Below are 21,786 nucleotides of genomic sequence, written 5' to 3' on the forward strand. Positions count from 1 at the left end.
TGGAAGCACTGCTGGCTGGCGGGGGGCGGAGGAGGGCGCCTGGACGAGGGCGCCTGGACGGAAGGCTGGTGGCGCCCAGGATAGCGGCCCGCCGCCCCGAGCTGCTCTCCGAGCTGCCTGTTGATGTCAGGGGCTTCGCGGGGGCGGCAGGCAGTGCGGTTCGCCCCTGGCCGCGCCCTGTCTTGGTCTTGGGGAGTTTCCAGGAACACGGTGGCGGGTCCCGCCGTCCACATTGGGGGAGAACGGCGCTTCCCTGCTGTGTCGATCGCGCATCATGCACACAGGTCAGGCTCAGCACTGGTTCCTGCAGTCGCCGCATCATGCGCCTAAGATGTGCAGTCGCTGCTTTGAACTCAGACCTTTGTGCCTTTGAAGTGAGCATTCCTGGAATCAGTTGCTGAGCAGCTTTCCTGGTCTCAGTAGTTGTCAGAGTGCCGTGGGCCGGACGACTCGGGTTGCAGCCACCGGTTTGGAACACCCAGGCTTCCTGGCCACCTGTTGAGAAAAGTCCCTGTGTGTCTTAGGCTGGAGGAAGGCAGGGGCTGGAGGCCAAGGTCAGACCCAGGCGTGTCACAGAGTGAGGGGCCGGCCCCTCCCTCCAGGGCTGGTGGCCCGAGGGAGCGGGAGGAAGAGCCCGCTGGACTCCGTTTCCAGGCCCCAGTTCCTGGGATAAAGCCCACTTTGAGTGGGAATGTGTGTCCGTGTGACTGTGTAGCAGGTGGTGCAGTGGCCTTAATTAGCTGCTGTTAAGTCCCTTCCAGCGATCATGAAACAGTGGTAATGATTAAAAGAAGGGGGAATACGGGCCGTCCACAGTGGACCCTGATGTGGCTGCTTGCCTGGCCTGGCCTGGCCAAGAACTAAACCCGTGGAACCATTTGGCCTTGACTTTCCTCCCGCTGTCCCCGGGCCACAGGGCGCCAGCCCTTCTGTCTGGCAGACATATAACTCAGATGCCGGAATGAGCAGTTCTTGGAAGAAACACCACATCATTTTATCTGCTGAGCTGTAGGTGTGGACACCTTTGGCTGTTTTAGTCTCTTCCCGGTCCTCCCTCTGGCCCCCCCTCCAGCCCCTTCCCACGGGGGACAGACTCGCCTTTTGCCCGGAGGAGAGCTCAGTGAGGAGGCTGCGGGGGTGCTTGGACGGAGCTCGAGGTGTGGGGAGGCTGTTACATGGGTTCCGGTCGTTACTGGCTCCATATTTTTAGCTGTTCTCCAACACATTGAGAGCCGTGAGTCAGGACAGCCGGGTGTCTCACCCTTCCCTTGCGTGATGCACTGTCGCTTCGGTGCTGTGACTCAGACAGCAAAAGGGGAGGGGAAGGAGTTTCGCGCAATGCTCGCGCCTCGGCTTTCTGGTTGGAAGGCGTTAGGGTTTTGGGGGAACAGGTTAATCATCCTCTTCCTGTGGCGCTGCGCCCTGGGGTAGCCAATTGTCCGGGTGAGGATAACCGTGTGGAATGATGCGGGCTTCTCCCGCGTCTTCCGCAGGCGGAGCCCTCTGTGGCGTTCGCAGGAGAACACACAGCGGGAGGCGCGGAGCTGCACCTGCCGAGAGTCGGCTCAGCGTGCAGACTCAGCGTGGAGATTCGGGGGTGGAGGGCGTCTCCCTCAGGTCAGGGGAGGGAGGCCTGTCAGCTCTGAGGGTGAGCGCTTGTGTTCCTTCCTGCGGGGCACTGGGGGCTGTTTGTGAGCCCAGCCCCCGCGGGACTCACCCTGGGACTGCGTGAGGGTCCCTGCGTCGCTGCGGGCTCCTGCGTCTCAGCGAGGACGGCTGGGGGCTCACTGACCTGGAGCCTGCAGGGTGCTCAGGCTCTCTTGGATCGCGAGGGCCGCAGGCGTCACTCGGGCCCGAGCCTCCCCCGTCTCTGCTGAAGACGGCAGCGCTGTGCAGACAGCCTCGCGCCATCGCAGACGCGTGAGTGGTGGAACGCGCTCCGTCTCCGGGTGGCCGGTTCTGGGGTCACCCACTCTCGGGCGTGTCTTTGCAGTGATCCCGTCTAGGCTTCCGTCTCAGCTCGGGGAACAAGTGCCTGCTTTCCTGGGTCAGGTGGTCAGACAGGTTCGAGGTGGAGACCCGCCGTGTCCCCGAGCCGAGCATCCACGTCGACAAGCGAGCGGCGGGTCGGCTCGGCTGCTGGCATCTTCACGGCCGCCTGGAGCACAGCCCGGCTCCAGATCCGGCGGTCTTAGGCCGCGTGCCCTCTTCCCTGGGGTAGAGGAGCCAGTCAGAGTGTGTGGGACGCCGTAGGCCTGCTCCGTGCCCGGCCTGGCCCTGTGCAGGTCCCCTCTGGCACGTGTGTGTGGAGGTGTGGTCGTGGCTCCACATGCCCTCGAGTCTGGAAGGTGGTGGTTTGGGTGCCTGGTGTCTTCTGGTTGCCTGTCAGCGGCTGGAAGCAGCCCTTAGCCTCTCACCTGGTTCCGCGATAAAGCTCTTCTGGCTTCTGCCCGGGTGCGGCTGACTGGGACGACAAGTCAGGGGTCCTTGTGTGTGGCCACGCGCGTCTCCCAGGGTTGGGGATGGGTCTGGTCCTGAGCTTACGAACGTTCTTCTTTAGGGGGTTTGGCGGAATCCTTAGGCAGCAGGACCCTCGTCCTGATTAGCGGGAACTCCAGATCCAGAGGGGAGGGGGCTGGGGTTGGCTGCAGGGAGCCCCCCGAACCCGGGATGGAGCCCGAGGGCTGGGGGCTCAGAGTCCTACCCGCTGAGGCTGTGACGGGCAGGTCTGACTTCCTCACGTAGAAGGCGTTCCTGCCGAAGAGACCCTTTAGGGATCGGGACGGAGCAAACGAGGCCTGGGACGTGGCCTCCACGTGCTTCACTCCTGCAGGCGCGCTTCCCAGGCCAGCAGCCGCCGGGCGTGAGGCGGGCGAGGGTCTTTTCGCTGCAGCCCCGGGATGCAGGCCCAGGGGTGCTCCGGGGGCTGGCGGGGAGTGGTTGCTTTTTCACCGTAGGGTGGGGGCCTTTCACAGATGAAACTCAAAACTCGGAGGGTCCAGTGGACGATGTGCTCTTGAGGAGGGGGCGCAGCCTCAGGGGCTGTGAGCCACCGTGGGTGTGGGTTCAGCTCCCCCACGACTCCCCTGCGGGTTCTTGGGTTTGGACTGGGGACGGAGGGGGCTTGGCTGGGCCCTGTGTAGATCCCGAGCCTCCTCGTTTGGTTAGGACCGTGTCAGCATGATAGAAACGCTCGAGAAGGCATTTTTAGTGCGTCGTCATTGCTGGTTTGTGCCTGGTCACATGCCTGGCAAGTCTCGGTGGACTGTGGTTAGTCGTCGAGGGGTCAGTACTGCAAACAGAGGTGAGCAGTGAAGTCACACACATCGCACTTCAGACACGTGAGGCTTGATTCAGGACAGCCTCACAGTCAAGTTCAAAGTGAGGGTAAAGAAGTTGCACGGTTTCTAGTTTCCGCTGCACATTTTCCTCCAGACCAGCCTTGCACAAGTACAGCTTGTGTATTTAGACCAGGGCCTCCGTCGATCTTGTTGTCTGTGGCCATGCTTTGGTTTTTTGGCGAGGAATTTAGGCCTTACTGGATTTGGCAAGGGACTCCTGAGTGTACACTGAAAGGATGGTTCAGGAGATCCTGGAACCCTGTGAAATGAAGAAGCTGGGATCCTCGTGCCTTCCCAAGACGCCCGAAGCCAGTCGTCGTGTGGGCTGTGGAAATTCTGCTGTCCTGCCCCCATTCCCATCTTGACGGGAAACGCGGCTTGGGTTTGAAGCCTGGCGACTGAGGTCGTGGTTCCCGGGAAACAGCGCGAGGGGGGTCCGGGCTGGAGAGAGCGCGGGGCCGCCCCGCGGCAGGTGCAGGCAGCGCGTCTGTAAGGCTCCGGGCCGCCGCCCAGGCCTCCCCGCTGTGTGCTGTGTCCGAGGCTCGTTGTCCGTGGCTCTTGCTTCACATGTGGTTCGCAGATTCTTCCGATGTCGCCGGTCTTCTGTTTGCCTGATCTCTCGTTTTTGTAAGAGACTGGACCCGAGGCCGTGTCGGAAGAGCAGCAAGCCCACACGGCGAGGAGGGAGCCCAGACCTCCTGGCCCGGTCCTCGGCGAGGCCCCGCACTTTTCCTGCCGCCAGCTGCAGGCGCTCCTGCTCCCGAGGGGAGCACAGCGTGCTTGGCCCAGGCCTGGCGGCCCCCGTGTCGTCTAAGGAGTTATTTTTTCTTTAGCGCACCTTTCTGTGGAGGGAGTGAACTCTGAGATTATGGAGGAGTCTTTTTTTGGGGGGAATGGTTACTTTGAAAAGAAAAACGAAACCCCAAGCTAAAAAAATTTATGTAATCAAGAGACTCTTTTATTGTAATAGTATTTAATAAGAATACTGAAGTCGAAGGCTTTTTATATTTGATTTTAAACATTTGCGGGTTTGCATGTGGGTCTCTGGGTTTCTCTGTGTGCCTGTGTGTACGTGGGTGTGTCTCTGTATCTTCGCGTGCATGCATGTGTTTCTGTGTGCACGTGTGTGTACGTGGGTGTGTTTGTGCATGCGTGTGTCTCTGTGTCTTTGTGTGCCTTGTGTGTATGTGTGTGTGTCTCTGTGTGTACACTTGTGTGCATGTATGTAACATGTGCATGCTCTCCATCCCACTAGGCAGCTCTGGAAAGACGCTAGACACTCAGTACTTGTTGTTTGATTTTTTTAAGTTATGTTGGGTGACATCCCATGACTGTGCAGTTAGTTGTTCATGTGACGTGATATTTGGGTCCTAAATGCAAAAGTTAAATAGAAAAGTAACCGCAGACATTCCCTAAGTGATTTTTACCTGTTAGGCTTATGTTTGGCAGAGTAATGCCCCCGCCGATATACACTGTCCTGGTCCCCAGTGAGACCGTGTCACCACCCGTGGCAGAGGGTGACGAAATTAAGGATGCCACATGGGCGACGGCCTGGATTATCTGGGGGGGCCAGCATTGTCCCAGGGTCCTCATGGGAGGAGGGGGGTCTGTCAGAGAAGCAGGTGTGCAGGGGACAGAGGCTGGGGTGCTGCGGGGCCTCTGCAGACGCTGGAGTGCGTCAGGCACAGACACCCCCCCCCCCCATGCCGAGGCCTCGGGAGGAGCCAGCCCTGCCCACACCACGGGGTCCACGAGACCTCGGGCCCCCACGGCTGAGGGAGACATTTCTGGTTCCGAAGCCACTGGATTTGTGATAATGTGGTACGGTGTTCCTGTTCATTGCCTCTGCGAGATTTATTCATTTATTTTTATAATTCTGGGAATTTTATGGTATTTGTCGTTGTCGCCTCTGTTTTAGAAGATCCCAGGTTGCATCCACCTTTCCGAGTGCCCCAAATTACAGTGCGAGGTGGTTTCTGGGAGAGAAGAGAGGCTTCCTCTGCGGTGGAAGAGACACGTGGAAAGTAGTGTGTCTTCTTTGCATCCTTGGGCCTTAAAAAAAACCGGCGTCACAGCCATGTCGTCTGGTCTTGTAATAACATGTGTTATGTTGGAAACACGTGTTCGGATCTCGCTTGGGACGCGTCTTGCGTGTTTGTGAGGCTGAGGAATTAGAGTGATACCGGGGACAGAAGAGGCCCCGGGCCGGCGTGAATCCCCATCTGAGGGTTGGGGTACGGGAGATGTACACTTGGCTGAAGTTCTTACTTCACTGGTTTATGTGCTTTGTATGAATCACGTTCACATAGGTTTCGTCATTCGCTGACACATTGGAACTTAAATGTGAACACGGGACATTTTCTCAGGCACACTGGGTGAAAGCGCCTCCCCGGGGCAGGTTGGTTCTGCTTCGCAGCGTTAGGGCAGGTTCTCGGCTACTGCTCCTGAGTGAGGGGCCCTTACAGGCCATGTTCTGCACCCCTGCAGCTGCCTGCCAGGTTTTGTCGCTGCCACTGCTGCCGTCACCAGGGGCGGAAAGTGGCCTCCAGAAGCAGTGCCGCCCACGCTCCTCTCACGGGGCAGCTGGTCCAGCCGGGGTCGTCTCGGCCGACCTGTCCCCCTGCAGGGGATTCCCGAGCATCTCTGCGGGGTTTCCGTGAAGCTCTCTGGTCCATCGAGACACAGCGAGAGGCGGCGCGCTGTTCCTGTGGCAGGGCCGTTGCGGTCGTGTGTCTGCTGCAGAACGACTCCGGTGAGCTGGGCCAGTGCAGGAACCCCCAGACCTCAGTGGGTCCAGACTGCACAGACCTTGGCGGCTGACCCCTGGGTTCTCCCAAGTCCTGTGTCTTGCCAGGGAGGGCATCTGAGGGGTCCCCTGTGCCCTTTGCTTGCTGCAGAGAACCCCCTTCCCCGAGACCTGGGAAGGCTCCGAAGCCCTGTGTCCTTGGGACAGAGCCCACTCAGACCCTCCCAGGTCCAAGGTGCCTCACTGGCTGCTCCCCGCACCGATCAGGGAGCAGAATGTTAGCTTCCGTCCTCCGGCAGGTCCCTGCACCCAAGCAGCAGGCAGTGCCTCCTCAGGGCCCCTGGAGCAGCGGGCCTCGCCTGGACCCTCCCTGACCTGGTCCGACCCGGCTCTTCGCAGCCCACTCCCCACTCTCCCTGGCCCTGCCGACTCCTCCCTGTAAAGAAATGCCCTTCCCGCCTCACCGCCAGATGCTGGCCGTCTGTCCCCTGGTGCAGGGGTCTCCCCGCCGCAGGGATCCCCAGAATAGTCTCTCCTTCCCACGCTCCCATCTGTGTTGTACTTGACAGGCGGCCTCAGCAGAGAACGGCCGGAGTGGGCAGGAAGGAGCCCCTGCCTGTCCGTGTTCTTGGGGGGGGGGGGGGTCTGGGCCCAGGGGGACCCTTCCGTCTGGAAAGCGTATCCTGAGTTTTCCAGCCTCAAATGGAATTGAAAGTGAGTAGCCAGCCTCAGCATCTGTCTGGAACCACAAACAACTGTAGTTTTAAAAGGAATCCCTTCTTAAAAGTAAAAAACGATGAGTATCATTTCTAGGCAAGATTTTAAAAAGTTTGAGAGTATTTCCACTTCTTTCATTTGCATTTTGGCATGTAAAATAGGAGGGGATTTGGAAGCATAGGCGTGCTTTCAAACTATTGTTGAGTGTGGTAAACCTTTATATGACGCTATTTTTTATTTCGCTTGATTAATCCTGTGGCAATCACAGTGTTACAATTTAAAATGTGTCAGTGAAAAGCAGGTGATTGGCGAAAAGAACCGGCTCTCCCTCCTTTTTAACCACACGGGGACCAAGTGGTCGATTCCTTAGGGCCCACGAGGGGACTTGGAGGGGCTCGGGCTCCAGCCGGGCGTTTCCCCGTTACTCTGAACGCGGCTGCGTCTTGACAGAGCTGGTCCCTGAGGTGCTGGCTGTCATACAGGAAGGTCACGCCCCGGGGGTTCGTGATGCGCCTTGGAGAACCTCAGCCCAGCGAGATGCGGGTAGGGGCACGGGCCGGAGCTGGAAGCCTGGATCCCGTCGCATCCTGGATGCAGGACTCAGCTGCATCCGGGGATCGCTTTCGAGGGTGCCTGTCAGTTTGCTCCTCCGTCCTGGCTGTTATTCCTCAGACTCTGCTGAGTGGCTGCAGGACCAAAGGGACGCAGTGCGCGCTTGAGGAGCCGGGGTGCTGAGGCCTTCGTGGTGCACTTGCGGCTCTGAGTCATCGCTGGCCCGAGGTCCCTCGTTGGCAGCACTGCCCTGGGGCTGGGCAGGAGGAGGAAGAGCGGAGATGGTGCCCGGACCTGCCCGGAAAGTGACCTTCTCCCTGTTCTCGTGAGAGCGTAGGCAGAGAAGGCAGGAGGGGCACCCGAGAGCCTGGTCAGCCAGGGCTTCTGGCTTGGACCCCCTGGGGCCCACAGGGGAGGTGGGGTCGCTGGGGTCGGGGCCTCCCTGCTCTCAGGGCCACGTCCAGTGTCTGTCAGCCCGGCTGCCATAACAAATGCCCAGCTACACCTTTCTCATCCTTCTGGAGGCTGGACGGACAAGAGGAGGGCGCTGGTGCGGTCAGTTCTCCCAGTTCCTGGACGGCCACCTCCGACCGTGTCCGCAGGGAGCAGGCGGCGGCCGGGGGTGGGGGGGTGCCGGGGGTGAGCGAGATCCAGGCCGAGGCAGAGACAGACGGCAGCTCTCTGGCCTCCTTTTCCAAGGGCACTCACCTCCTCCTGGGGGCTCCCTCTCTGTCACCTCATCACCTTCCAGGGGCCTCACCTCCTGACACCATGGCCCGGGGCAGGGGTGTTCGGGCCTCCATGCGGGAGTCCTGGGGACGGGACATTCAGCCCGGAAGGAGGCCCCGTGTTTCTTCTGCCCCTCTAGTGGCCCAGCATCACATCAGCTCTCTGCCAAAGGTGAAGCCCTTCAGACACAGGAGTTTGTGGGGCTCCGGCTCTTCTCCGTGGCTGTGCCTGTTGTTTGAGCATCGCTCTTTCCTGTCTTTACAGACCTGGGTGCAGGGGTGGCAGAGACTAACCTGAGTTCTGGGGACGAGTGTGTATTACTGCATCTGGGGGGCAAGGAGGGCTGAGGGCTGGGCCAGGGGAGCTGCCTGGAACCCCAGCCTCCTGGAAGCCCAGCCATATGTAGCCCAAAGCGCTTAGGTGACTGTTTGCACTTAACCACTGGCCCATCCGTGCCTTCTTGCTCCTCCCAGCATTTCACCCTTGGACAGGAGAAAAGCCCGCCCACGGAGGGCAGGTGCGGGGGGGTTGGTGCTGGCCCTTAGCCACTGGCCAATGTGGCTCCTCAAATTCAAATCAGCAAAACTTAAGTAAAGCTCCCAGTGCTGCTCAGGAGGCAGCTTGGCTCACAGCCTTGTGGCTGCCAAGGGCGCTTTGTTGGCTGCGAGGGTGGGGAGGGGTTCTGCCTCTGCTTGGTGTTCTCCTGGACATTGCTAGGCTGCAGGGCAGGAGGGTCCCATGCGGCACAGCCAGGCTCGAACCCAGAGTCCTGACTCACGTCCAGCTTGGAGGCCAGCTGCTCCTGCCTAATCCTTGTGTCCCCATGTCTCGCCCTGGGAGGTGGACCAGACCCTGTCTGTCCATCTCTGCGTCAGACCAGCCCCTCTGCACTCTGGGCAGAAATGAGGTCCCTGAAAAGCCGCCACATCCTAATGCTCCCCTGAGACATCAGTGTAGGATGCACAGTGTATTCCTACCCGTGCCCTCACCTTGGAACCTTCTGCTCATGATTCAGTTGCTGGACGTGCAGCCCCCCTTGAGCATTGGCTCCAACCCCCAGGTCCCCTGAGCTGTGTTTTACCGAGGAACCAAAAGCGCCTGGGAGAAGCTGAGAGATGATCAAGCCACCGAGTTACCAAGCCCTCCATTTCCCAGGTGACGCTGACTGTGCTGACGCCTTGCGGACGTGTTTCGGGGCTTTTCTGTCTGCCTGCCCTGGAGAGCCCGTTGTCCACCCTCCATCTGTGCCAGCTCCCCTGCCGGCTCGTGGCTCTGGTGCCTCCCCCTGGATTCCTGCACGGAAGCTGCTCTCTCCCCTGTGGCCTCACCGAACATGGTTTTCCTGGTTCACCTCTTCCTCCTGGAAGTTTGGGTCGGTGTGGGTCCGAGAGAGACAAGCAGGTTTGGCAGTGATCTCAGGATCCCCCAGCCCAGATCATACACAATGGTCTCCTGGGCCGGCCGCGGGTGCACTGCACTTCAGGCGCCCGGCAGCCCCTGCACACGGGTTATTCCGTTTGATCAAACGGTCCCCTTTTTGCTTCTGTGACCTCCTCTAGGTCTGCACCTTGCCCCAAAGTTAGCTGCACCGTCAAAACACTCCTTGGGTGGTGAAGGTGCCGTGACCCCTTTGCAGCCTGGAGGGGACCCAGACTGGACCCTGCCTCTTCGCTGGAACCCCGGCAGCACAGGTGCACGTGGACTCCTGCCGCTTCCCAGAGCAGGGCTAACAAGCCCCCACCCCCGGGGGGGGGGGTTCGCTTCCGTGGTGACCTGAGTGGATCTTCCTGCCGTGTCTCCGTTGGAGCAGGGGCCTGGTGAAGCAAATCGGTAGCACTGTCTCTGACTGTGAGTGTTGTTTTTGCATGAAACAGACATATACTCACGGTTGTAAAATACTCCTTTCTCTCATCTCAAAAAACAACCACCACACTCACATGTGAGCCCTAAAAAAAGAGCTGGTCTCAGGGAACAATTTGAGGATGTGTCTTCGCCTCATGTCTGCTGCAGCGGCTAGTGAAACTTTAGGGGTGTAATTAGCTGACACAAACTCTGGATGTATCTCCTAAAGAAAATTCCGGAAAGGTTTAGAGACCTCATTCATATAATAAAAGGTTTTTGTTTTTTTTTTCCCTAACTCCCTCCCTCCCTCCATCCCTTTCTTCCTTTTTTCCTTTTTTCGACGTACAATGGCGTGATGTTTCCAGACCAGGGATTGAAGCCAGGCTGCTGCGTTTCACTGAGCCCTGACCACTGGCCCACCAGGGAACTCCCTCAAAGGCGTTTACTTCTCTCAGAGCCACACTTGGACTCTTAAGACACATGGGGCACTCCTGAGCTGTGAACTCTTCGGCCTAGTTTCAGTGGAATCAAAGCCAGGACGTGCGGACTTTGTTGGTCAGTGGCCATCAGAGGGAAGTGGTCAGAAATAACTGCTCATCCGAGGGATACTCTTTCTTGCTTTCTGCTGGACGTGGGGCATTTCCTTGGCTTTTTGGCAGGCCGAAGACAGAATCGTTAAGGATCCACACTGTGCTATCTTTTCCTCTTGCTGTTAAGACTTGTTCTGGGGGTTCTAAGCGCTTAGACCAAGTGTTTCTCGATGTTCTTATGTCTTCACACAATTGCTCTGTAACGAAAGCTGTGTTGTAGGCGCTTCAAGCTGAACCCTCCTTTTATCATAAAACACAGAGAGATGAACAGTAAGTGTTTTGTGGTAGGGACTTTAAAAATGATTTCAGCCTTTTCCCTGAAATGAAATAGCTGTTTGTTGGACTATTCATGTTTCAAAGGGACAAAGGAACTAGATTATTCTAGATACTCAGGGAAATTTAAGAAAGAGTTGAGACTGAATTCGTTGGGTCTCCTTTTTGAAGATGAGTTAGAGTTGGGTATTCGGTAAACTCTAGGTTAAGTTCCAGAGTTTCTTCCCATTCATCTCTATGTTTTTATCTTGCATTTTAGGCTCAGAATCTAAATATGTCTTCAGTGTGAAAAGACAGAGGCAAGGCCCCTGGGGTGGGGGCTTGGTTTGTCCACAGCGAGCCTTGTCATCTGAGGCGGCTACGTTAGAGGACCTGGGAGGTCCCTCAGCCCTCTCCAGGGACACCGCTGATGGCAGCCCGCGGGTGGCCGCAGGCGAGGACTGGCCAGCGCCGCCTCCCTTCTGCTGCGAAGCCAGTGGTAAGACTGTGCTTTGATGTGGTGTTGTCTGGTCTTGACCTGTTGAGGACTCTCTTTCCCGCCGTCCTGTCCTTCGTCCTTCTGCTGTTGGGGAGGTGCCTGGCGGTCCCCAGAGCTGGCTCACCAGACTGGTTTCTGAATATGGCACAGATAATAGGGGGACGCGCACTCCAAAAAGCTGACGCTTCTCTGAATTCCTTTAACCCTTGTTTTTGCTGGGTATGGTGTCCGCTAAGTCTTCGCCTGTTCTGAATCGAACCCTTTCCGTGAGGTCTCACTTCTGCGGGAATCCGAGGGAGGAAGGAAGAGGCAGCCGTCTGCTCTGGAGGGAAGTCCGGATTCTTTGCTCTGAACTCAGTTCGCAACCGGGAGAGGCTGCGGTCCTGGAGCCCAATTTGGGCCGACCTGGCCTTTCTTCGCTTGCTTTATTTCTGGGTCCTGGTTTTCACACGGCCTTTGTCAGTTCAGTTTACGAAGCAGGGACGAGGGACCACGTTTGTCTCTGATGCAGAGACTTTCAGGGCGTTGGGGCGGGGGGTGGCCCACGGTGGGTTTTTCTCTGCCTTTGACTGAAAGGCAAACATCCACGGGCTTTGATTTTGCCAGTGACAGTTTAAAATAAACTCCAGAGGCACCGCCTGGCTGCAGGTGCTTTGCTTTGCTGCGCACGCGGTCGCCTTCGGGCAGCAGGGACGGCTCTTCCCACACTTGAGAAAATAAAGCAGAAGCCCCTGCCTGCTTTCCATTTGAGGGACGAATGGTTGGGACAGGTGGGGTCTTGGGCACAGTGGGGACGAGAGGACACGCGGGCTCCAGGGCCGCCGCCCGTCGACTGTGTCCCAGCGAGCCTGGGGGGGGCGGTTTGGAGTGTTTGCCGTGGGAGGTGCGGGTCGAGGGGACGCGTGCTTGTGGGGGGCCTTTGGTCGGGGCAGAGGACGTCCATGGGCTGAGTCCTCTCTGGCTTCGCGCTGGGCCCGTCTCCGTACTCGCCTGGGGCCTGTGGGTCACTGCGGCTGCCCTCCAGTGTCCCCGAGGAAAGGCTGCCCTAGTGACCTGTCTTCCTTGCTGGGAGAGCGGAACGCTTCACTCCCGCAGTGGCTCACCCGGCACCCTTGGCCCCCTGTCTGGACAGATGCGTGGAGATTCCCCGGGGGCGACTGGCTGTCACATCCGCCTCTTCAGGTGACCCGCAGGGCGAGGGCTGAGGGAGGCCCCTGCCCTGCAGGGCGTGTGCGGGTGGGGGGCAGCAGTGACCCCAGGGACACGGACCTGCCTCCCTGTCTCTTGGTCTTTTCTGCACCGAAGGAGCGATGCTGGGGTCAGCCGGTACCTACGGGTCAAGTTCTGTCCTCGAGACGTCCCAGCTGCTGTCAGAAATAGTCTTTCTGCTCCTCTGACCTTAGGCTTATTTGGTATAAAAACACGAGGGGACAGAAATAGATCAAGGGCATTTAGAGGCTCATGGAATCATCGGGAGGCCTGGTTTTGTGATGTATCGTGTCCTGTGAGCAAATCATGAGACAAATTCATTTAATAGCGTATTTACTGTTGTCATTTTGGTGGCACATATTGATTGTAGGGTCATAATTGGTAAAATGCTTCACGCTCTTGTGACCAGTGCCGTTTTGTCTCTGGGTGGCCTGGTCACTGGGGGCTCCTGCCCGCATGCTGCCTGCGGCCCGGGAGGCGCCGAGGGCTGGGTCTTTGGGCCGGGAGGACACCTGTGGCCGGTTCCCGAAAAGAACCCGTGTTTGTGGACAAACGTCCCAGAGTTCAGTGTGTTGCTTGCAGGCTGTTGCCCTGGCTCACGGCTCCTGTCCGTGACCTTGTCGGGCTGGTTCCTTTGGATCTTTATTGAGTGCTGGTGAAGTTAGGGTCTGGAGAAGGAGCTGGCAGGGCTGTAGGTGGAGGCTGTGGACGGTGAGCTCGGCAGGGGAGCTGTGACCCCGCTGAGACCCAGCCTGCGACCCTTACGCTGGTTTAGTCCTCAGTGTGCTCTTTCCACCTGCAGGCCCGTCGTCTGTCCCAGAGGAGCTGCCTTACTTGTCTTTGTGTCTCCTGAAGTGTAGTTTTTTAAATAATTGAATAAATATGTATAGAATAAATGGGCGAGTAAATGATATATCGCATAAGGAGGAAAACTTAATACCAACTATTCTATGACTCTGGTGGACTTACTGAATGTTTACATTAATATAATGAGTTTAATTTAAAAAGGGGGTATTTTGTTTATGGGACCTTCTCATTTTCCGTGATGCTGATGGCTCGGATCGCCCCGGAGCCCTTCAGAGCGGGGACGGAAACCGGGGAGTAGCCCTTACCTGCCCCCCCCCCCCCGCCCCCGGCGACCCTCAGGCCAGCAGCGTCAGTGACCCTGGCTCTCGGAGCTTGTGTTTGTGCCCCCTTTTAGCACAGCAGGGCCCGCTGTGCTTAGGGTCCCCTTTGGTCAGGGGAAGGTAATTTGCTTAAGTGTCAAAAATGGTGGCTTTCAGACTTACGATGATCATAACACAAATAGTAAATAGTTTTTTTCCCTCCAAATGTTCCCTTTTTAAAAAAACTGAAGTCTAGTTGATTTATAGTGTTTCAGGGTACAGCAAAGTCATTTAGTTATACATTAGTCATTTCGTTTCTCCCTGAAAGATGATGGCCCTGCAGGACTGAGCCAGTACAAGGGGTGGCGGGCTGGGTCTCAGCGGTGTCATATATATACTTATACTTATATGCTTTTTCAGATGCTTTTCCATAATAGATTATAGCAAGTTGAGTGTAGTTCCCTGTGCACCACACTAAGTCCTTGTTTATCTGCCTTATACAGGGTAGTGTGTGTCTGTGAACTCCAAACTCCTGATTTACCCCCCAACCCCACTATCCCCTTTGCTAACTATAAGTTTGTTTTCTATGTCTGAGTTTATTTCTGTTTTGTAAATAAGTTCACTTGTACCATTTTTTTTTTTTAGATTCCACATATAAGTGGTATCATATGGTATATGTCTTTCTCTGTCTGACTGACTTAGTGTGATAATCTCTGGGTCTGCCCATGTTGCTGAAACAGCATTATTGAATTATACTTTTATGGCTGAGTTGTATTCTGTTGTGTATATATCACCTTCTTTATCCATTCCTCTGTTGAGGGACATTTGGGTTGCTTCTGTGTCTTGGCTGTTGTGAAAGTGCTGCTGTGAATAATCGGGGTGCACGTATCTTTTTGAATTAGAGTTTTTGTCTTTTCCACATGGATGCTCAGGAGTGGGATTCCTAGATTATATGGCAACTCTATCTTTAATTTTTTAAGCAACCTCCGTGCTGTGCTCCAAGTTTGCATTCCCATCAACAGCGTAGGCGGGTTCCCTTTTCTCTACACCGTCTCCAGCATGTATTATTTGGAGACTTACAAATAGTAAACGGTTATTTCAGAGTTTAAATCCTGCCTTCAGGGTGGTCATGAATAGTAGATTTCTGAAATAAACTAGGAAAGAGATGATGAAGGCATGAGTTGGGGGGAGGGTGTGGGCTGAGAGATGCTTAAGAGGTGAAATTAATGGTAATTGGTGGTGACTTGAAGGTCTTAGAAAAGAATGGTGATGAATCAGTTTTCCGATTTGGGAGGGCTGGATGGACGATGGTGTAGATTCCAACGGGCAGCTAGGAGGAGGGAGGGATCGGGAAGGCACTGAGGGGGCTGGTGAGTTTCGTCTGGGGGAAGTTGTGTTTGAGGCTGTGGAGCACCCCAAGTGGAACGTCCAGGGGGCAGAGAGACGGGAGTGGAGGAGGGGCTATGGCAACCTTGCTTTTATTTGAGAGTCCCTGATGTCTGTTTCATAGACTTCGCGCTTTCATCTAACTCAAAAGGTAAATACATGAAAAGGGAAGTTTTGTTCAGTTACCAGCATGACTTTATTTACAAGACTCAAATCAGCTGGGTATTTGGAAGCTTCGGTGCAAACTGATGGCATTAAAAACACATTTAGGAGTTCTGTGGTGGCCTAGTGGTTAAGGATTCGGCATTGCCACTGCTGTGGCTCTGCTTCAGTCCCTGGCCTGGGAATGTCTGCATGCCATGGGCCTGGACATAACGACAACAGCAGCAGCAGCAGCAGCAGCAACAACAACAACAATAGCTGTTATTATTTAAGTGTGGTCGTTTGTCCTCCACCTGGGTAACTGGTGCTTCTGTTGAGAAAAATGTAGCCAGGAAACTGGTTTTAAAAGATGGGGTGGGTGGGAGGCTGGTTTACAAGTTAAACCAAGAATGGAACAGCACCTGCAGGATCTGTGTAAACGGAGCTAATTATGTCCTTTCTAGTGATGATGGGCTCAGAGCCCCTGTTGCCGTGCATGTTGATCTTGACAAATGAAAGGTAAGAACTGACACTTCATTCAGCTCGAGCCTTAATTGCCACCTGTGACAGTTTTCGTGGGTCCCTTTGAGAGGTTCCGTGACTGAGGTGTAATTAGGGGGCAATGAGGAGACCAGGACAGCTGCAGGTCCTGGTGGATCCAGCCAGTGGGGAGGCTGTTTTCTTCTGGCTCCTCAGTTTCTGTGTGTGCGCTGTCCTCCTCAGAGGCCTGCAGATGACCTCGGAGCCGGAGCAGAGGTGACCAGGGGGCTGGTTCTGGGCACTGAGCCCCCAGAATTAGACAAAGGCTGGGGCGCTGGAGGCAATGTTGCTCCAGACGAGGTTGAGCAGGAGGGGCAGGATGGCATTGGTTTCCCACCACCACCTCTCCTCCAGGGTCCAGAGGGGTGACAGGGACCCCTCCCCACAGATGTCATCGCTCAGGCACTAGGTCCGAACCTCCAGACCTCGGGAGGATGAGCAGTGCTGGCCACGCTTGGCCGCTTCCGCGATGCCCAATGTTTGTTCCATTTTAGGTCCAGTTTCCCAAAGGAGTCGGATTCTTGGGTCACGGGAGTCCATTCCTTCTCTTCTGTCACCCCTTTCATCCACTTCATCCAGCACGTGTGAAAAGCTGGGCGCATTCAGTGTATTCGTACCTGGTGGGGTTTTCTGTTTGTTTGTTTTATGGCCGCGATCGTGGCGTCAGAAGTTCCTGGGCCAAGGATCAAGCCCACACCACAGCTGCAACCTGAGCTACTGCAGTGACAAGGCCAGGTGCTTAACCCACGGAGCCACACAGGAACGCCTGTTTTAAACTTGATTTCTGGTACTTTGAAGGCAAAGACATGAAGCATAATAACCCTAACTCACAGGAACTGACTGCTACTCAGGAGTAGACAGGAGCTCCTTTCTGGCTCTGAATTCGTTTAAAGACTGCGGTAACTTCACCAGTCAGGGCGTGAGGCATCCTGTTTAATCTGGATGCGAATGCGGCGGAGCCAGTGTTGTCGGTAACGCGGTGGGGGGAGGGGGTGCTGCAGGGGAGGCAGCGCTCGAGCCCGTCCCTGAACCTCCGGGGTTGAAAGAGGCAGTGGGGCCTCGACACCAAGACATGGTCGGCGTGGGGCTCCTTCCAGCCCTGGAAGGGCTGGGCGACAGAGCTGGCGTGGTGCGAGGGCCCTGGGCTGTGTCGCGGTGTGTCTGCGGGAGGCTCGGCGCTACTTTAACCCCTTATTTTGTGCGCTAGTTCGATGCTTTCCCCAGCAGTACGAACCCCTTGCTCCTGTCCCAACACCGAGCCCGGTCGTTCGTGGACCGGGAGGCTTCCGGGCGGCTGGCCCGGGCTGCTGGTTTGCTCCCAGTGTCGTTCCTCTCCGGGTGTCGCAGCGTTGTTCTCAGGATCCAGCACCTCGAGGGTCTGTCTGTCCTTCCTGCAGAAGGCCCGCTGCGTGGTGTCAGTCGGCTGGAAACCGCCCCCGTGTTTCCCCTGTTTGTGCTGCCCGTGAAGGTGCTTATTACCTAGTCAGTGTTGACCCCCCATCTTACTGTGAGGGTGGTTATATTCATGTTATAACTTCAATCAAGCTATTTTCAGTAATGTTTTATGAATATTGTTCTGTTGTTAAATTGCTGGGATTTTTATGGGGAAATTGGTGCCATGTTGATAAACTTAGGAAACTATTTTGAAATGAATTGCTTTCCCCTCCATGTAGTCAGGTTTAACGTGTATTTCCTTGGGAGTCATAAAAGCACTGATCTCTTTTAGGGCTGTGCTGCCTCATACCGTCCTTCCAAGAAGAATAACATCGAATGGAGCATTATTAGTTTGTTTCTGCTTCTAGACAAAATTTTTTCACAAAGCTATACTTGCTAAAGCAAGTAGTAAATTATAGTATACTTAGGATACAGCACTGATCAGTAGAATAGAGTCCAGAAACAGCACCACATAAATGAGGCCATTGATTTTGGCAAGGTGCAGAAGCATCCCATGGGAAATGGGTCGTCTTTTCAACAGACGGTGCTAGAAGCATTGAGCATCCGTAAGCAAAAATACGAAAAACACCTTCTACAAAAGTCAACTTTAAATGAGTCATAGTTCTAAATGTAAAACTCTGAAACTTCTAGAATTAAACACAGGAGAAACTCTTTTTGCCCTGAAGTCAGGCAAAGTGTTAGACATGCTGCTATGATTCACAAGAGGAAAGCATGAGTGGAGTTCATAAACATGAACAACTTCTGCTCCGAGAAAGACAGTGTTGGTGTCGCCGCCTCGACTCTCCCTGGCAGGTAGAAGACGCCTGCTTTCTGCAGAGCACGTGGACAGCCGTAAATGGGGGCAAGAGGAGAAGGACATCGCCACCTCGCGGATCTAGCGTCCTTAATGGGTGAAGCACACGAGAGCAAGCTGCCTGTTAGTGCTTTAGCAACGTCACGGTGTGTGGACCACAGCGCATCTCCAGAAGGTACATACAGGCCACAAATTTTGACACAGCCCCAACTGCTGGTACTTGAGAGATGGACTGTCCGCACGTGGGTTAGGCAGTGTCTAAAATATGGTGCACAGGACAAAGCCTTATACACCCTTAAAAATAAGGTCCAATATGGCATTTCCCCGGATAACGATACATTTAATTTACAGATGGATCATTTCATAAAGAAAGAAAATTACAAAGATGCTTTATCCGTGGTTTTTGAGATCATGATGCAAGCAGCTTTTGAAGTCCCTGCCACCCAGCTCCTCTCCCTGTGTGTTTTGTACCGCTGCCTTGCAGAGAAGACAGACTTGAGTTGGGAAGAGAGAGGAACTTTGGTGCATCCCCGTTACTCCCAGGCCTAAAGCAAAGGAACTCAGTGGGGCTGAGTTCCCAGCTGTGTGGCTCTGCACTTCTTGGGAAGGTGGAATTGCAGCAAGGGCTGAGGGCTGTGTACTGCAACATGCCGCTGCTCTGGCAACCAGGCTACCTCCACAGAGCCCTTCAAGTGATGGAGAAGGTGGCCTCCTCCCCAGAAGATGGACCGCTGTGTAGAGACGCGCTCGATGTGCCGGACAGAGTGCTGAAGGCTGTGACTGCTCCAGCCCAGGGGACTTCAGAGGAACAGCCCCAGGAAGGTGAGGAAAGCCAGAGGTCAGGAGAACTGGTAGAGCAGTTGGATGTGGAGGAAACCGCACAGTCCAAGCTTCCTCAGTACCTGGAACGATTTGAGGCTTCACATTCTAAGCTGCAGGCTCTGGGCAAAGTGGAGTCAGAAAGCCTGCGGACCCTGGGCACCCAGCTCGCCAAGGCCCGGCTGTGGAGCGGAGGACACTGCCGTCTATGAGCAGAGGCTGCAGCAGTGGCACGGGAGCGAGTGCGTTTGATCCAGAGGGAACAAGAGCAGAGGGAGAGGGCGAGGCAGGATTACAAGGCTCAGAGAGCAGCCAAGGCATCTGCCTCACCAGGCCCCTGGGGGACCCCAGGCCCTCCGCAGACCCACTGCCTCCGTCCACCTTCTTTTCTTAAAGCGGAGCACCAGTGGTGTACAGGCCATGCTGTCCCACCTGTCCAGTCACTGTGGCCACCCACCCAGATGCCAAGAAGACTGTGGACCCATCGGAAGTGGCCGGTAGTCAGTCTGAAGCCACCAGCTAAATACGCTAAGGAAGGGCTCTCAAGGCTTCTGGTGGAGTTCCTGGGGGACAGGAGTCAATTTTGAACTTTGAAAGTCCCTAATCCCCAGCAACGGTGATGCCGTGGTTGAAGAATCAGGTCTCAGGCCCAAACTTTGGAATGGTTTCTGTCCGCAGCCCAGACCCGCTTCAATCCTGAGATCTCGTCCCCTCAGTCTCCTCTTCTGCACAAGCTCTCGGCCCGAGCAGCTTGGGGGGCCCACACGCCCTCTCGCCCCGCTTCCTGACCTGGGGGGAGTTCGGTACAGGAGCAAACATAAGGCCTGCTGGCTTTTGAATTTCAGGGGGGCCCCGGTGGCATTTTGAGAATGCAAGCGCTTCTGAGGAGAGACCTTGCCCTGGCCCTGAGGCCTCCTTGGCCTGGCTTTCCCATCGTGTTGGGGCCACTTTTGTACAAACCGTTGCCTCAGCTCCTCCTCAGGCAGGTCAAGGAGCCTTCCGTGTATCCACACGTACACACATACAACTTGTCAACACAAGTTCCAGTTAGAAGTTGGAGAAAATGAGGGATGGGGTGGGGCTTGCAGTGCGTAGGAGAGACGCGTGATTGTAAAACCGTCTGGAGGCGCAGACTCCCCCCCACCCCCCGACATTTCCCTGTGGAAGGGTCGGGGCAGCGCTTGCTCTGTGATGTTGCCCTTAGGTGTAGTGGTGTATTTCTACGCAGCATTGCGCTCTTTTATCAAGAACCTGTGGAAATAAATGTTCTGGGATCATCAAAAAAAAAAAAAAAGATACTGTTAAGGAAAACTACACACTGGGAGAAAATGTTTACAAATCACATATTCTTCAACGGGCTTGTATCTAGAATATATAAAGGATTCCCCAAATTCAGCAGTAAGAAACAAACGACTTAAGTGGACAGAAGACCCGAATAGATACTTCATTGTAAAGGACCGCAAATAAGCACATGAAATAGTGTGACTAGTCCTACCAAAAGGTAAGCTACGGCCAAGAAGAGATGCCCTATTACAGTGGCTAACATAAAAGAAATTAGCAGCACAAGTGCTGCTGAGGGTGGGAGCCTGGAGTTCTTGTGCTTTCACTGGTTGCTTTGGAATGGTGCAGCCACTCTGGAAAACAGCTTGGGGGCGTCTTACAAAACTAAACCTAAACTTGGTAACAGACCTGCTCCGGGATACTTAACCTAGAAAGCGAAAGCTGATGGTCAACAAAAACCTGAACTTGAATGTTTACAGCAACTCTAGTCACAGTTCCTCCGAACAGGTGCATAGACAAACTGGTGCTTCCATACCATGGTCTCCTCTTCCGCAGTGAAAACAAACACAGTTTTGATGCACACAGCAACCTGGCTGACCCTCCAGGGCGTTGCGCTGAAGAAAGCAGCCAGTTCCAGATCATCGCATCCTGTAAAACGCCATCCACATGATGTTCTGGAAAAGACAAAACCATAGGAATAGAGAACAGATCAGTGGTTGCTTCTGCCGATCATCATTCTACTCTATTTCTATGAGATTTACTTTTTTATTTTTTGCTCAAACTGTATGTTTCTCGACTTTGTAATAAATGCAATATCAGCTTGATTCTCTGGCCATAGAAAAGTATGAATTTCTATTCCACTGATGATACTGAGTAATTAACATCTTAACAGTAGTGAAATTTTTAGAACATTTAAAAAATATATCGGATTCCATTTTTACATCATAATTCTGATGTATTGTCATGCCTTCTGTCTTGTCCACAAGAATTCTGCTTTTCTAGACTTCACAAATCAGCGAGAATGTACAGTACTTGCCTTCCTCTGTTGGCTTACTTCTCTTGGGGTAATGCTTTCGAGGTCCATCCATGTTTGTTGCAAAAGACGAGGTTTCCTTCTTTGCTGTGACCAGCCTTGTATCCATACCACATCTTCGGCTGTCAGTGAACGTTTAGGTTATTCCCACGTCTTGGCCGTTGTAAACACTGCAGTCGTGAACGTGGGGTTGCAGATGTCTCTTAGAGAAAGTGATTTCATTTTCTTCAGGTAAGAACCAAGGCGGAATTGTTGGATCACACGGTGGTTCTGTTTTTAATCTTTTGAGGAATTTCCACACTCTTTTCCACAGTGGTCGCCCCGGTTTACATCCCCCCCGGAAGTGCGTGGGGCGCCTCGTCCTCCACATCCTTACCAACTCTTTTGTATATATCTCTATATTTTTGATGACAGGCATTCTGACAGGTGTGAGGTGATAGTTCATTGTGGCTTTAATTTGCATTTCTCTCATGATTAGTCATATTGAGCGCTTTTTCATGTATCTGTTGGCCACATATATGTCTTTTTTGAGAGTGTCTGTTCAAGTCCCTCGCCCAACTTTTAATTGGATTGTTTTTTTGCTGTTGACTTGTGTTTCTTACATAATTTGTATATTAGCTCCTTATCAGATAGACAGTTTTCAAATATTTTCTCTCTCTCCATGGTTTATTTTCTTTCTTTCTCTCCACTTTTCATTTTGCCGATTGTTTCTTTTGCAGTGGAGAAAGCTTTTTGTTTGATATAGACTATTTTTT

General features: G+C 54.4%; 1 protein-coding gene and 1 pseudogene across 2 annotated transcripts in view; both read left to right on the plus strand.

Annotated features, from left to right (window-relative positions):
* The window catches only part of DIP2C (disco interacting protein 2 homolog C), a 330,049-nt gene that overhangs the window by 60,854 nt on the left and 247,409 nt on the right, over positions 1-21,786 (plus strand). The gene's annotated exons all lie outside the window — the stretch shown is intronic.
* LOC125112537 (28S ribosomal protein S27, mitochondrial-like) lies at positions 16,862-20,011 on the plus strand (annotated as a pseudogene).

The sequence above is a fragment of the Phacochoerus africanus genome, chromosome 12, assembly GCF_016906955.1.
Source record: "Phacochoerus africanus isolate WHEZ1 chromosome 12, ROS_Pafr_v1, whole genome shotgun sequence".
NCBI lineage: Eukaryota > Metazoa > Chordata > Mammalia > Artiodactyla > Suidae > Phacochoerus > Phacochoerus africanus.